Below are 14,959 nucleotides of genomic sequence, written 5' to 3' on the forward strand. Positions count from 1 at the left end.
GCTAATGACTGAGAAGTTTATTTCTTACTAGTATGTATGTCCGTCTGTCTCTAGGTAATGCAACTGACTGAGAAGTTTATTTATTTATAAATAAACTAATGCATCTGCGCGGAGGGATCTCTAGGTAATGCAAACTGAGCAGTTTAAAACTAAACTAATGCACCTGCTCATATGCATCGGTCGCATCAACTCACACTAGTAGAAAAAGGGGCTAATCTGAGACACAATAGTGCCGGTTTGATTTTGAGCCGGCACTAATGTGTCCATTAGTGCCGGTTTCAACGGCTAGGCGGGCGGACATCATTAGTACCGGTTCGTGGGCAACAATTAGTACCGGTTCATGCCATGAACCGGTACTAATGATGCTGTGTCAGGCCGTGGGCCCCACGAACTCCTTTAGTACCGGTTCATGTCATGAAGCGGTACTAGAGTTTCTTATTAAGCTGATTTTTAGTCCCACCTCGCTAGGAGAGAGGCAGTAGGAGCGGTTTATAAGCCGTGAGTGCAGAGACGATGAAGGAGAGGCGCAATGCTCACCTGCAGGTTGCTTAGATTCAAGCCTTTCGGAATAGAATAGATTGCACGGAGCTATGTGCAGTGTAGTCTACCCTATTCCGAAAGGCTTGAAGCTAATTAACGAGCATTGTGCATTTTTTTATTTTTAATAAATTATTAGAACTCCAGACTTCTTGTGTTACGGCAAAAACTGGATGCACTTCGTGTACAAACTGGACAATCTCTTTCGAAGTATCAGGGCCGAATTCGGACGAAAATTCATCTGTTACACCGGCACTTCATTTTTTAAACTTATTACAACTTTAGACTTTTTTGCGTTCAGTACGCACCATTCTAAGCCACATCATCAATTTTCAACCCTTTCTGACATTATTTGCTCCCCTAGCACGAACTGGTACTAAAGAGGTTGTGGCAGGGCTATTTTTAGTCCCACCGCGCTCCCCTAGCAAGATTTTGATCACCTTAAATATGATACTTCTCAAACTATCACAAGCATTTGGTCTTCATTGAACTCTATGTGTAGGATCTGTGGCTGCAATAGGAGTCTTCGCTGGTTCTTAAATCACTTTGACAATTTAGATTCTATACAAAAAGATTATTGATGATCAATGTATTTTTTATGTACTTCTCTGTAGCAGTAGCGCGTTTTGGCTGAAAGGCGGTACTGATCAATGTATTTTTTTGTGTGTTACTTCTCGAACTATATAAAAAGGAAGAAGAAGAAGAAGAAGAAGAAGAAGAAGAAGAAGAAGAAGAAGAAGAAGCAGAAGAGGAAGAAGAGGAAGAGGAGGAAGAGGAAGAAGAGGAAGAAGAAGAAGAAGCAGAAGAGGAAGAAGAGGAAGAGGAAGAAGAGGAAGAAGAGGAATAAGAGGAAGAAGAAGAAGAAGAGAAATGACCGTGAAACAGTAAATCACCGCAAAACGACCTCTGAAAAAGCAGAAAAGAAAAAACTATATAAAAAACTACTCAAAAATAAATAGAAGAAAATAAATAATGCAGGAAAGAAAAAAATTATATAAAGCAAAAATATTCACAAAGAAACTAAATACAGCAAACAAACTACTCAGAAATAAATAGAAGAAAAAAATAATGCAGAAAAGAAAAAAAATTATATAAAGCAAAAATATTTAAAAAACTAAATACAGCAAAAAAACTACTCAGAAATAAATAGAAGGAAAAAATAAAGCAGAAAAGAAAAAACTATATAAAAAATTACTCAAAAATAAATAGAAAAAAATAAATAATGCAGAAAAAAAATATAAAAAAATATTGGGGCGCTGCCCGGTGGGCCTGCCAGACCTAGGGTGTACAAATACAGATCCAGAAGGTGCTTGCCTAAGCAGCCAGAGGCCCTGCTACTACAGCCATCTGAAATCTGAACATGGGGACCCAACACTCCATAGGCCCACAACGTAGCAAGCCTGTGCACATGACTAGGAAAGTCCATTTGCTCGTTGTTGATAAATTTAAGATTATGCAGTACACATAGCTTACTCTATTTATTTTTCTTTGGTAGAGCAACGCGTTCGCAAAGTCAGCATATGGAGATTGGTGGCGCGATTTAATTTGACTTTGGCACTACAGTCCAAGCGGCATCTCTAGGCCATTTTGGCTGGCCTCTACATTGGATCTGATTCCTTGCTAGGGCAGCTAGACTAACACTGTTAGCTACTACTACAACCAGCTGATACATGGACCCAGCCCTGCAGAGGCCCACAAGGTAGTCTGTGCACATGATCTGCCATCTTAATTCGCTCCTCCTTGGTAAATTAAGATTATGCACTACATATAGCTTCTCATTTTAGTACAACAACAGGAACACCACCACAACGCCTTCTTTGCAATCGCAGAGCGCGGCCAGTTAGCTTCCTTCCACTCAAAAGAAGTTCCCAACAGCTAGAGATACCGAGCTTTCCATGGATATTGCCATGGGGGCTCTAGGCCATCTTCTCCCCAAACTCGGCGCTGTCCTCGCTGGTGAGTTCACCTTGGAGAAACGCGTGAGAAAAGGCATCGAGTCTCTTGAAACAGAGCTCACACTGATGCATGCCGCCCTCCGCAAGGTGGCAAAGGTGCCGCCAAAACAGCTCGACGAGCTGATCAAGATTTGGGCAGGAAAGGTGAAGGAGTTGTCCTACGAGATGGAGGACATCCTTGATGCTTTCATAGTCCATGTGGAGGATGGTGGCGAGCCTTCCAACCCAAAGAAGAGAGTCAAGAAGATACTCAAGAAGACCATGAAATTATTCAAGAAGGGCAAGGTTCTCCATCAGATCTCTGATGCTCTAGAAGAAGTAGTTCATCAAGCTAAGCAATTGGCCGAGCAACATCAAAGGTATGTGCCACAGATGCGGGATACTAGCGTTAGTGCTAGTGTTGACCCTCGCATGATGGCACTATACACAGATGTGACAGAGCTCGTCGGCATTGAAGAAACACGAGAAAAGTTAATCGATATGTTGACTGAAGGTGATCATGGGTCGAACCAGCAATTGAAGACTATATCTATTGTTGGATTTTGTGGGTTAGGCAAGACAACTCTTGCCAAGGCAGCATACGACAAGATTAAAGGGCAATTTCAATGTGATTCCTTTGTTTCTGTCTCTCAGAATCCTGACATGAAGAAAGTTTTCAAGAATATTCTCTATGAACTTGACAAGGAGAATCATGCCCACTATCGTAACGAAGAATGGGAAGAAAAGCAACTGATCGATGAACTCATCAAATTCCTTAATGGCAAGAGGTACTTGTGTTTTTTTTTCCTTTTGCAGACCAATTGTCATTTCGTCTAGTAAAATAATGACATTGTTTTAGACTAGTGCATATGCATCTTGATAGCATAATGTTGATTAATATTGTATACTTTTTCATGTAAATTCATGTAGTTAACACATAATCCACTTTAAAAAAATAGGGAGCGCAAAGATTTAAGGTGAATGAGAAATTCTTTGTGTCAAAGTCCACGATCTCAATTGCTTAAAACCATGTGCAACTTTAATTTTAGAAATGTTCAATAGGGCAATTGTACATGTCTACAGGTACAATTGTACATGATTTTTGTGCAACTATTGGTCTCACAGTATGCAATTGATCACCATAGAAATATCTTATTTTTAGAATTGCCAACTTAAAGAAAACCTGTAATTTTCAACTCATTATCTTTTTAATCATATAGGTACCTCATTGTAATTGATGACATATGGGATAAAGAAGTGTGGAAATTAATCAAGTGCGCTTTCTCCAAGAAGAGTCCCGGAAGCCGGCTAATTACGACAACCCGCATCATTAGTGTCTCCGAAGCATGCTGCTCTTCTAGGGATGATATTTACATAATGAAACCCCTTTCTGACGATGTATCAAGGACACTCTTTTATAGAAGAGTATTTTCTCATGAGACAGAGTGTCCTCAGGAATTGGTGCAAGTATCCAAAGAGATTTTGAAGAAATGTGGTGGCATACCATTAGCTATTATTTCTATAGCAAGTCTTCTGGCTAATAATCCTCAGATAATAACAGAGGATCAATGGTATGATTTGCTCAATTCCATTGGCCGTGGGCTCACAGAAGATCAAAGTTTGGAGGAGATGAAAAAGATATTATTATTCAGCTATTACGATCTGCCATCGTATTTGAAACCATGTTTATTATATCTCAGCATCTTCCCAGAAGACCAAGATTATGAAAGACAAGCTAATATGGAGATGGATATCAGAAGGATTTCTTAACGATGAAAAACAAGAAGCTAGCTTATATGAGCTTGGTAACAGGTACTTCAACGAACTAGTAAATAGAAGTATGGTCCAGCCAATATGCAATGATTATGAAGATGAAAAAAGGGTAGAAGCTTGCCGTGTACATGACATGGTACTTGACCTCATAAGCTCATTGTCAAGTCAAGAAAACTTTGTCACAATATTGGATGTCACCAGAAGAAAAATGCCTAACCCAAGAAGCAAGGTCCGCAGAATGTCCATCCAAAATAGCAAGATAGATGTGGATACCACTAGGATGGCACATATGAGGTCACTTACAGTATTTGCAAATAATGTTGTTGGGGAAGTGTTGGATATTTCAAGTTGTCAAGTTTTGCGTGTGTTGGATTTAGAAGGTTGTGATGTCTCAGATATTGGGTATGTGGGGAATCTGTTACATTTGAGGTACTTGGGATTAAAAGAGACACATGTTGAGGATCTACCCATGGAAATAGGAAAGCTACAGTTTTTGATTACCTTGGACTTAAGAGGTACCAAGATAAAAGTATTGCCGTCAAGTGTTGTTCAGCTAAGACGCCTGATGTGCCTATATGTTGACCATCGGATGAAGCTGCCCTCTGGAATGGGTAACCTGCCCTGCCTAGAAGTGCTAGATTACCTGGCTAGGTGTGTGTGACACGGACCTCAATGTTGTGAAAGAGTTGGGGCGTCTGACAAAGCTCAAGGTTCTCCGGGTTTTATATGATCAGTTGGATGAGAGCTCAGATAAAGCTTTGGAGGAATCCCTTGGTTATTTGAAGCAACTGGAAAGTCTATGGATAGAGATATTTGCCACTGATGACTGCATCAATTTCATGAGCGATGTCTGGGTGCCCCCTTCACAGCTTCGTAGGTTGGATTTCCCATACAGCCGGTTCTTGATACTGCCGGCATGGATTAATCCTTCATTGCTTCCTGTCCTCACCTATCTTCGTATCTTCGTGGATGAAGTTCGATCGGATGTCCTCGAGCTTCTTGGGAAGCTTCCTGCTCTTTGTGTTCTCGAGATAACGGATTTCTCTAAGTTCAATGGAGAGCATCTGATGGTAATGCCTACCCTTTCCTCCGGTGCGAACACATTATTCCCACGTGCGACACATTGCAGCTTCCTTAGTATTGGTGCCGTGCCGTCAATGTTCCCTCAAGGAGCTGCACCGATGCTGAAACACCTTACGTACGCCTTCTCAGCTAAGTGGATCTCCAGTGAGAACTTAGATTTGGACATGGGGCACCTCCCATCCCTCGAGCGACTCAATGTTATGGTTTTCAATGAGGAAGCTAGCGATTGGGAGGTGGAAGAAGCACAGGATGTGCTTTGGGACGCAAGGGATTACTACCCCAACCATCTCGACATGCAGATAGACCTGATGGGTTGAGGTTCCACTTCCATCCCAGCGGAGAAGGTACGTAGGCTAGTCGCACAAGCATGTCTTCCCATCATATGTTCATTCTTAATTTGTTTCTTTCTCAGTTTCAGGCGGCGGAAGCGAAGCATGCGTTGAGGTTAGCCAGATCCTCCTCCATTAGCATCCCTCTGTTGTTGTAATTGTAGTCCCCTTGTTTGCTCACCGAGTGCTTATTTCTTTCTGCTTCCGTTTTTCAGTTTCAGGCCAATGAAGTGCTAGGTCGATTCATCAAATCTTCCACCCAGGTATACTGTATTGACTCAATTAATTAATTATTAGTACTTGGTAGCACCGAACTATTCTCAGTTTCAGCATATTCTTTAGCTGGCTAGCTGGACATGAATCTATTCAGCGATGGCCTCTTAATACATGCTGCTAAGATTCATAGGGCCCCGTAATTGTCATTTCTGCATGTGTTACAAAGATTAGATTTGTGAAGTAATCCACATTAGTGAGCAATCCACAAAGTAATATGTGTTTCTGCAGTTGGATGAACACTGTTTCCTATTTTCTGTTCGGAACATTTGACAGTACCATTTGTATGCATTTGCTAGCAGTATATGTGCCTATCTGAAGTTCCAACATAACTGCGATGTGGATATCGCCTTGGTTAGTTATGGTGCATAAATAATTCACAGTAGGATGTTTTCCTACTGCTTCAGGGTCAAAAACTTATGGTGCGTAGATGCATAGCATCGGTTGTTACTTCAGCTTGCCAAATGATCACATATAACGTCGTCCTAGCAAGCAATCCATTAGTAGTACTAGTACAGATGCCCTTTTCTTTACTTGGATGAAGTATGTTTTCTTCTTCTGTAACATTTAGCTGGGCCACTCACATGTATGTCTTTCAACATGGCATTGCAGGTAGCATGAGCTAACAAATCGTCGTCGACATGGACTCTGATTGTGTGTGCCCCAACTCTGGTGCCGCCACTTCTTTTGCAACCACTACAGTCAAGCACACTGCATTTCCCTTGCCGTGTGATCCGTCTTCCTTCTCCAAGGAGATGAATTCCCCATTATGTCCTCTCATCTTTGAGTTATTTGCTTTTTTATTACACCAATTCAAGAACCATTAAAGTTTGTAGGGCAACCCCTGCATTTTGCCCTGACGAACCATTAGCTATTATGTACTCATGTTTGGATTGCCTGCTCTCCTGTGTTCCTCGTTACACTCCTTTGTTTGTAAAAACTTTTATTTCAGACTCATAAGCTAAAATTCCGAGTTCAGTTTGCACAGTATGTTTTGAAGCCTCGTCTTCTATTTGTCATATTGATTTGATGGAAATAACAGGGAATTTAGCCGTGTCGTTTTGATGTAACTGCTCTTAGGACCTGTATCTCTAGGTGTACTTGTCATGTTGGAGTAGAACTGGAACTTGAATTGTTGTCGCAACTCAAGTATGCTTAGCTCTTAGCTGTTGTTTACGCACCATTTGTACTTCTACTATTCGGTCCTGAACTGATGCAACGATTTCAGACTCGGAAACTAAAAAACCGCGTTCAGTTTTTACTATGTTCAGAAGTGTCATCTTGTATATTTGTCATGTTGGCTTGATCAAACAAACAGGGATAATAGAAGTGTCGTTTTGATACGATTGCTCTTAAAACATATATTGAGTCCTTCTTTCTAATTGAATCGTATTAGAACTTGCTATTGCATCTCTAGGTGTGCCTTTGCTCTCATTTACTCGGTAGAATTATTCGACCTGAACTGATGCAGTGGTTTCCGGAGGTAAGAATGGTTGGGTGTACTCCCTCCCTTCTTCGTTGACTCTCAGTCTCTCCTTTACTCGGAGTACTAATACAGGGAGCAAATCAGGTGATGTTCTTTGTGTGCCATGAAGCAAATCATATTTATGTAACGCAAGCAAAGATCCGTTCATTAGCAATTCGATGGATAAGCTACACATATTTGTTTCTTTCTGCTGTATCCCACATGAACAAGTAGCCCGCTCCTAATTTATGGTGGCCGTTTGGGAAAAAAAATCTAACTGAAGATTTAACTCAGACAGTACTTCTGTCTAGTGTCTTTTTGTGTTATCACGCTCTGGGTTACTAGCGCTGTCGAAATGCTGCGAGGATTCAGATTTATTATCACCACACAAACTTTATCACGCAGCTGAGGAGTTACTTTTCTGGCACATGAAGCTCGATAAGGTGCATGCTTTGTTTGTGCTATTGTGAATTCCTTTTGTTGCCCTCGGAATGTGATCGATGGATCCGGGCGCACCCGAGCGGCTTCGCGTTCTCTGCTAATATCGGTGTGATTGATCAGACGGTTATAGGTCCCCCGGTCGGCCGTGCTCGATATCAGTGCGTTGCTTAATTTCTTCCTAGCAGCAACTTCAGACTCTTTCTTATTCGAGGAGGCTTGTCAACATTCAGTTCCTGAGATCTTCTGAATTTTCTGCACCTTCTATTTGTATCTCTTTGTCACTTTTTTTTTCTCTCTCCTTGCAGCTAACATGCTGCTTCTTTGTGTAGACGTACCATCCAGCTCAGTACAAACTGTATCATCTTTTTTTTCTCTTTGTGTAGAACTGAACTGGGACTTGCTATTTTGTGTCCTTGGAAGTGCTTTACTCTGTCCCAGGTGCAGCCAAGATGAGTAGAGAGGCGCGCGTGTCACCCCTTTTCAGACTATGTTTCGATCGATCGCCGTTTCGACAGAAAGCCCTACTAACTTAAGCCCCTAGCCCAGTATTACAAAATCCAGTCAACCCGTTTATCGAAAAAGGGTTTCCCCCGCTTTGTATTCCAAAGCAACCAACACCGATACAAGATCGCTGGGGCGAACAGCACAACAAGCCCAAAAGAAAAAGAAGAAAAAGCAAATGCCAACAACGGCAGCTCGACAGAGCACGGATGACCCGCCACCGCTACGCCCACCAAAGACAAACCACTACAACCCGAGGCTCCGGACCACCGCGTACAAAACAGCACCTCCAAGAAGGAAAGCGACGCCAACGACGCTACTGCCCAGACATGTCCTAGGGTTTCCCCGGCACGCGGAGGGAGGTGGGGGATGGATATCACCGACACCCTTCAGGAAGGAATGGTGGCACCCGCAGGTGTCACCGCATCGGGGCCGAAGACCGCTAAGGATTTCTCCCGTACTCCAATCCCCGCCGCCCAACGGACCGGAGCCGACCAGCCAGACCGCCGCCCACCACCATGCGTCATCGCGGTTGCGCCGTCACCCACGCCGCCTCACTGCGGACACCAACACGAGGCCAAAAGGACCGGAGAGAAGCGCCCCGCGGAGGGAGAAGCAGCACCGAAACCGAACGGGAGGGAACCACCTCCACCGCCGTCGTGCGGGAGGCCAGAGCCTCCGGCATCGTCGCGGTAGCCGTCCGGACGCAGTAGCAGGGCATGTCAGGCCCGAAACGGGCCCGCTAAGCCCCGCCGCCACGCTGCAGCAAGCCGGCGATGGCGCCGCCAACACCCTGCCGCGCATCGCCTCTCCCCCGCCTCCCGGAAGCCACGAAGCAGACCCACACCGCCGCCGGCCCGCCCAGGCCCAGATGGGGCCCGAAGGGCCCAGATCTGGGCCGAGCGGGCGCCGCCAGATCGCGCCGCCGCGTCGCCCCGTCGCCAACGGCGACGCCGCCGTCCAGAAGCCCGCCCCCGCTCGCGCTAGGAGCCCCCGCCGCCGCGCTGGACCGCCGCCGCCGAGAAGCACCGCCCGGGGTCGCCCCGTCCCGCGCCGGCGGACACCCGAGAGGGGAAAAGCCAGGGGGCCGCCGCCACCAGCGTCGCCCGGGCCAGGCCCGCAGCGGGCGCCGGCGACGGCGGCAGAGAGGAAGAGGGAGGGAGAGGCGCGCGGGGGGAAGGCTGGGCGCGGCCGGCCGCCCGCGGGGGCGGCTCGGTCGCGAGAGCTGGTGTGATGAAGACGCCCTTCTGGAACAGTGTCAGTCAACCCGTTTCAAGCTGTCTCACCTAGGACTACTGGATTGTGGCAAGCCTAGCCGGGCATGGTTTATAACTAATACCCAAGCATCTATTCCAGGCCAAGTTTTTGCCTCAAGGTTGTTTCACTTGTTTGAAAAAGACTTCTAGTGAATTATGCATGTGACACGTGCTATTAATTTGGTACCTGGTGGTGTGCAAATGCTTTGTAGATTTAAGGTTTTGTTTCAAATTTTTTGAACTGGTGTGTCGTTCGGTTTGGTTCGTTTAGCATTTTTTCATTCAATATGGGGCAGGGTGGTGTGCTTATTTTTCTTGTTTGCTTCTATGTTCTGCCACTTGGTTGAAAATGACATTACAATGCGAATTAGCACAAGTATTGAAGTGCTGCACGCTGCCATGTAACGTGGTGCACGCCAATTACAAATCTTGCTAGCTTTGCATGCACGTATTTCTCTCTTATGGTAATTATTTCTCTTAGATCAATGTGTCAAACTTTAATCTATTTGCACCACTATATTCTACACGGTGAACTCTACAAATAGAGTCCAATATTGAATATATTTTCTCTTATGAATATTTTGCAATACGTGGGACCCGCACGTCATGTGAAGGGGTCTCCTAACGGGAACCGGGTCTGGACTTTTTCTTGTATTTGGTTTTCTCACTCAAACATCATGATCTCACCAAAGCGAGTTCATTATTAACACATATAATTTTCATAGGGGCCCATATGTCATGGAGCACTGCCTTGTTAATATTCATATTGTACAGAAAAATGGAAAACTATTGGTGCAACTACATGTCGGCTGCATTGGCACATGCAAAATTCATATATGAGGTATTAACCGGTTCATGGCACATGTAATAACTTGGGATGTGGCCGTGTGCAAACCCGTGGTGACTCTAAGTTTGTATTCAATTTTTTTTGAACGTGTGTGCGTGCTTGTTTGGTTCCTCTAGCGTTTTATGCGGTGTGTGGGCCAGCAACGATGTGTGAATTCATAGTACAGGAGTTTATCTGCCGAACGGTGTTTCTTGAGTTTTCTTTGGGCTAATCGGCGTCGTTTGTCTCGGCGCTGTCGTCCTATTTTCAGGGACAGCGGTGCTGCTTCTGCCGCTGTTTGCTTTGCTGCTTCTACATTTGGTTTGTTTTTTATCAACCAACTATCTGTCGGGCAGCAGGGATTGACTATTTTGCTTTTCCCGTTGATGTGTGCATGCAAGGCGCAGTTTTCGAGGGATATCATGACCACATGCATGTATCTTCTAGGATTCTCTCCGGCCGCTTAAGCTAGGCGATTTCATTTTCTTTTCTTTTTTAATATGTGCATGGGTTGGTAATTGTTGGCATTGACACATCATGGTATTACGTGTGTGCTTTACCAAGTTGCCGCTTAATCCGTAGTTTCTCGATCACTGCATGTGTTTACTTTCTAGACGAATCATGCGTGTATAAATAGGAGTAAGCTTTGTTCCCGTTTACGATCAAGTGAGACAACCTCGCACACGGCTCTCCTTTCCTCTTCCTCCTCTCTCCCGTTTCTTTCCCAACGTACACCGGCCAAACCATCCGTCGACAACTTCATCGAAGCCAAGGAGGTGAGCCAGAGAAACAACCCCGTCGAGGGGGACCCGGACTTGCTCTCACGGTTCATGACAGTCATGGGCGAGGATGATGGCCGCAGCAAGCTCCCCGCCGTGTTCCCCATGCCTGAGGCAAAGCGCCGGTTCCCGCGGGATGTGGTTGTCAGCTTCATTCTGGTCGGTGAGTATACGACGACCTTGGCCCTGACATGGTTCTTCTGGATCCTCACCACGAACCAGCGGCGCGAGCAGCGTGTCCACTACGATGTCTCGCGTTCGCTGAACGGCAACGTGTAAAGTATGCAGTACCTGCACGCCGCTATCATCGAGGCGATGTGCCTGTGCCCGTCGGTTACCTTCAACGGGAGGGTCGCCAATTATTCGGCGTACAAGCGGATGGAGAATATCGGCCCGGAGCACTCGCTCGGTAACGGCGGCAAGTTTGTGGCGCGGTACCCGGTGTGCCACGCAAGGTCACGTGCATGCTTCGGGAAGGAGATGGTCTACGTGCAGATGAAGACGGTCGTAAACTCGCAGCAGCCGTTATCCGGAAGTCCAGGTTGAACGCGGTGGCGCTATTTGTTTGTTAATATGTATACAAGAACTAAACATCTTCACATCAGTTAATGATCAGCTAGAAACTGTTCGTTTTAGCAGACAAAAAGTGAAGAAGATGCTTAATATTCCACCCGTTAATGATCAGCTAAAAGCAGAAGGTTTTAGTAGAAAAAGTGAAGAAGATAGTTAAGGTGCAAGGGACTGCTTGCTCCGAGAGGCGGTTTCACTATTTTCAGATTAGATAAGCCAAGGTTGTTTCTAGATCATAGTAGGCGAAATACAATTGTGGATTTAGATACATTTTTTAGATGTGGATTGGAGGTTGGTGTGATACTCATGTCTTCTCTGACTGGGATGCAAGTTCAAGTGAAGTCATTTTTTATATCTTTTTATGTTCATTTCGTGTGCATGGTGAAGACATTTTATTGTATTTCAGAACACACCTTTTTGTGAAATAAGACACTGTGTGAAGCCAGAAGCGATACATACGAGTCATAATGCAGGTTTTGGTTTCCAGATTGCCACATGTTCTCTGAAATTCCATAGGAAATTTGAAAATTATACTCTATATTAAATCGGTTTGGAGATTTGACTGTTATGAAATGGTATGCAAAAAGTATATTAGATGCTATTTTTTTTATATGCAGTAGTGCTTATTCGGGCATGGACACCTCCTAAATATCCTCCTCTCCATTTGCTGCGTCGTTCAGAAGATGTCCTCCTCCCATTTTGATATGATCTTTTTTTTGAGTTGTTTTTGCTACAGGGATAGTGCCCTTTTTGTACAAGAACTGATGGTTAGTGCTCACTGATCCACAATCTTATGATCTGCAATTTCTTCATGAAGCTCGAAGGTCCCATGTCTTCATTTTCAACATGGATCAACGAGTACCATCCAGTAAAATTTTCTGTTCTCTACATATTTCTTGTTTTTGCCTTTGCTACTTTAATGACTTCAGATCTCATGATTGTTCTGTATTTTGTTTGTCTCATTGACAATGAGTTTTTCTTGGAAAATTCCTTCAGTTTTGCAATGTTTTATTGTCAAATTTTTATTTGAATATTTTGAATGAACACGGTATTATTATTAATGCTCATGCTTTAAAAGATATACAACTAGCGAAGTTTTTATTTTCAGAAATTTGCTTCTAACTGAAATGAACAGCATAAGTGAACAGTTTGGCAGATTATAGTGGCCAAGATTGTTTTGCACGATTTCAGTGGCAAATTTTAGAAATTAGCAGATTTTCTTGACAAAAAATTTACCAATTTGAATTGTTTAGTCCAAGGAGCATGGCACTATGGTCAGGCGCAGCATTAGCAGGTGCGATGCCATACATCCAACCAACCCCTTCTGAATCGTCTAAGACATAAACAAAGACATTACATCAATAGAGAAATATCTCTATATATACAATATAGAATAACATAAACTATCATCTATAAGCAGACACTACTACCACGTTAGAAAGAAAAAGATGTTTCTCAAGGGTAATGTATCAATACATAACGTATTGATGGGGCGCGGCATGCCGCCGCGCGGGTATGGCTAGTAAGTATAAAAGAGCTTGAATGTTTTGCTTCCCTGTCATGATCGAAACATGAACTGATTTATGGACACTCTTCCTATCTTTACATAGGGCAGCCTAATAAAACTAATATAAAACTAAAGCCTGTTAATGGGCGAGTAATAACAGCATCAGCAAATAATATTTGTTGACGGCATCTTGTTATATTGCGCCCTGAGATCTCAAATTCATCTTAGTTGTGCATGTTTTTTCTTTTTGAGGTAACCACGTGTATCATTAATCACAAGAGTTAATTACACAAAATCACAATTTCAGGATAACTTATAACACTTTACCACAACATTTGAGATTTTTAACACAAAACCACAACTTTGCGGAAACTTATAACACTTTACCACAACTTTTGAGTTTGTTAACACAAAACCATAACTGCTGGACTAATTCTCAACATTGGGCCCAAATCTATCTATCAACTTCTTTTAAGAGCCAATTTGAATGATTGGGCCCACATGTCAGGCTCTAGGCGACAAATTCCCTCTTACGTGGCGCTAACTGAATATCTGTAACATAGCAGTGTATTAGCAAAAAAAAAGTGTAACATAGCAGTGTGCATACAACATCATCGTCTCCTCGACAACGCGTTCACCTGCAGCTTCTACGCCATCTACCCCAGAAAAAAATACACCATATTCACCTTCTTCGTCTGGTGCACTCCCCCCAACCATGTTGTCGTCTGGACAGCATGGCACATGCACTATACCGAGTTATGCATAGACAAGGCTCCTGCCTTGTGCTCCATGGTATTAGAGACGCGCTCGTCCTCCCCAGGACCTTTCTGTCTAGTTCGCGCACCCCGCCGGCCATGCCATAGTCCGGACGGGCGCTGCCAGCACATCCGTGCTGCCACGTTGTGCACAATCAGGGCTGCCACCTCGTTCTGCACGACCACTACAACGTGCTCATCCTCACTGATTACAACGTCAAGATCATTTGGAACTCCATCGCCAAGGAGAGTCACATGTGGGCGCGGATTTGAGACACTAGGAACCTCGCCATCGAGGATGCTTGGAGTGATCGTCCTGTGGCAGAATTTTGACCACCCCAACAACAACCAACTCCCTGATCAATGCGTCGGTGGACTTCATAGTGTCGGTGCGAGATGGCAAGAGGAGGAAATGGTAGGCCACATAGGAGATGCGCACATGCCACCGTTTTCCTGCTTAGGTCCTAAGATGTGGGCCCAATCAATCAGATTGTCTATTAAAAGAAGTTGACTGGTAGATTTGGGCTCAATATTGAGAATTAGTTCAGAAGTTGCGGTTTTGTGTTAAAAACTTAAAAATTATGGTAAAGTGTTATAACACTAGTGCAGAACCGGCCTTTAGTGCCGGTTCGTAACGGTCTTTAGTGCCGGTTCATAACGGCCTTTAGTGCCGGTTTGCCAACCGACATTAAAGAGTAGGGACTAAAGGCCCCCTTTTAGTACCGGTTCGTCACGAACTGGCACTAAAGTGACACCACGTGGCACGAGCCAGACCCGTGTGCGTGTAGGACATTAGTACCGGTTGGTAACACCAACCGGTACTAAATATTTGAGTTTTTTTTGCTTTATTTCCCATTTCATTTTTTTTGTTTGCTTGTATTTCACGATACTACAAATTGTACATGTTATGCATATATATAAATAGATTTT

General features: G+C 44.1%; 1 non-coding gene and 1 pseudogene across 1 annotated transcript; one reads left to right on the forward strand and one right to left on the reverse strand.

Moving 5' to 3' along the window:
- Window positions 1–2,432: 2,432 nt before the first annotated feature.
- LOC119280067 lies at window positions 2,433–5,644 on the forward strand (annotated as a pseudogene).
- A 6,213-nt stretch (window positions 5,645–11,857) lies between these two features.
- LOC119283040 lies at window positions 11,858–11,958 on the reverse strand. Its single transcript, XR_005138999.1, has one exon. It is a non-coding gene; the product is annotated as a small nucleolar RNA snoR99 (small nucleolar RNA).
- Between the last annotated feature and the right edge of the window lie 3,001 nt (window positions 11,959–14,959).

This window comes from Triticum dicoccoides, chromosome 3B (genome assembly GCF_002162155.2).
Source record: "Triticum dicoccoides isolate Atlit2015 ecotype Zavitan chromosome 3B, WEW_v2.0, whole genome shotgun sequence".
NCBI classification, from domain to species: Eukaryota; Viridiplantae; Streptophyta; class Magnoliopsida; order Poales; family Poaceae; genus Triticum; species Triticum dicoccoides.